Source organism: Triticum dicoccoides, chromosome 3B (assembly GCF_002162155.2).
Source record: "Triticum dicoccoides isolate Atlit2015 ecotype Zavitan chromosome 3B, WEW_v2.0, whole genome shotgun sequence".
Classification (NCBI taxonomy): domain Eukaryota; kingdom Viridiplantae; phylum Streptophyta; class Magnoliopsida; order Poales; family Poaceae; genus Triticum; species Triticum dicoccoides.
In genome coordinates this window covers 127297282-127299365 of record NC_041385.1, presented here as the reverse complement: position 1 = coordinate 127299365, position 2084 = coordinate 127297282, and positions in this window count along the sequence as shown.

Genomic DNA, 2084 nt, shown 5'->3' with positions numbered 1-2084 from the left:
GGCTCATATCGGTTCTGAAGAGCGGCACGGGAGGCTCGGGGACAGCCTGGTTGCAGCGAATCGGTGATGAGGAGCTCCCGGCACCGAGGTTGAATTGTGGTGCTCCCAGGCTCGTGATATTCGGCATAGAGGTTTGCGACGTTGATGTGGGGCTCTTGGACAAGTCGGCACAGCGAGGGGGGGGGGGGTCGGTGGCTACAGTGTGGCGAGCAGCACGCTCTGATGTCTGCTATGCAACTTTATTCTTGTAGACACATGTTGGGCCTCCAAGCACAGAGTTTTGTAGGATAGTAGCAATTTTCCATCAAGTGGATGACCTAAGGTTTATCAATCCGTGGGAGACGTAGGTTGAAGATGGTCTCTCTCAAACAACCCTGCAACCAAATAATAAAAAGTGTCTTGTCACTACTAGGGAAAAGCCTAGCAATAGCGTGTGTTTTTGGCCTATCAGTAGCATGGGTAATCGCGCTACTGATACGACACTACAGCTGCGTGTGTCCACCCGCGCTACTGCTATATCCACTTAGTAGTAGTGCTTCCTGGGAAGAGCACTACTGGTAATTACTAGTAGCGCTTCTGGCAGCCTGCGCTACTACTATTATTCTGTATTCTATTTATTTTTTATTTCATGTTGTAATCATACACCTTTATACAAGTTTTCATACAGTAGCAATTTAGAGATTGTTTTTACATCATAACAAGTTATTACATCACTGCTTGAAAGAACAGTGGACTAGTTTCAAGTGGATGAACATCCACTTGAAACTAATCTACGGTTCTTTCACCCAATGATATAATAAATATCATCATCATCATATCATTAGCAACTTATCATCATAATACATCATTGTCATATAACACCTCCTCATGATCATCATTTTCATCAATGAGAAATCATATAGAAAGTTGGTCACTAGTCATAATCACAACTCCTCCTCCTCATCATCAACTCTAACACATTGTACCACATAATAACACATTGTACCTAGGACCTACTTCTCTCTGATAGGACCAACTACCTTCTCTTAGGTAAAATAACATAAAACAAGATAGGCCCTGACTCTCCATTATGGAGAACGGAGATTATCATGTCTCCAATTCTTGCCTTTCGCACAATGTTGCTTCCAAGTAGCTCCCTACGAGTGACCATACATTTTTTCCAATCTTTGGTTGTCATGTCTTCATTGGTTTTAGAAATCCGATATGAACATGAGTGATTCGTAGGATGACCTGGCAGTACATTCAAAACATCAAGGCGACATTTCTGAAACATCAGATGAGGCACACACTCCTGCGGGATTATCTGTTGAAAAAACATAGTAATAACTTCGTAGTTAGCAATGTAGTTCAGGTTTAGAAGAATTTATGCAAAAGATGCACAAATGTCATAATAGTAAAAAATCTTACCATGACATCTACATGGATGTTACCATAGTTCAACACGTGCAATAGTGGCACGTATTGACCATAATGTGGAGGAGTTTGATAATACATATTATAATTCTCAAGATCAGTAATAAATACGATCAGATGATTTTTCTCCTGATAAGTTAATTCTGAGCCATCGGTGTAATAGGTACTGTCTACCATCTTCCAGAAATTATTTGAATAATGAAAATAAGCTATAAATGGAAATAAGCTGTCAACTATTTTGAAATAAACAATATAAATTACTTAATAACTATGTTTAAGAAACTCACATAGCGGTAGAATTGGAAGCGTATCAACAAGGACCCAAATGTCCAAATTGTCTTCGGCGATGTCAGGATCACCAAGATCCATGGTGACAAGCATACCCTCATGAAAATCATACATCTTGCAAAGTGCTTCCCAATTCGGGCAACCAAAATGGGATACACTCTCAGAATTGTATATATTTACCTCAAAATCCATACCATGATGGGTCCTTAGGTGATTTTTCTTTGTTTCCATACTTTCATGATCTTCAAAATCCATCATCTCCAGGACATAGCGTCTTGCATGTGTTGGGGAACGTAGTAATTCAAAAAATTTCCTACGATCACGCAAGATCTATCTAGGAGATGCATAGCAATGAGAGGGGAGAGTGTGTCCACGTACCCTCG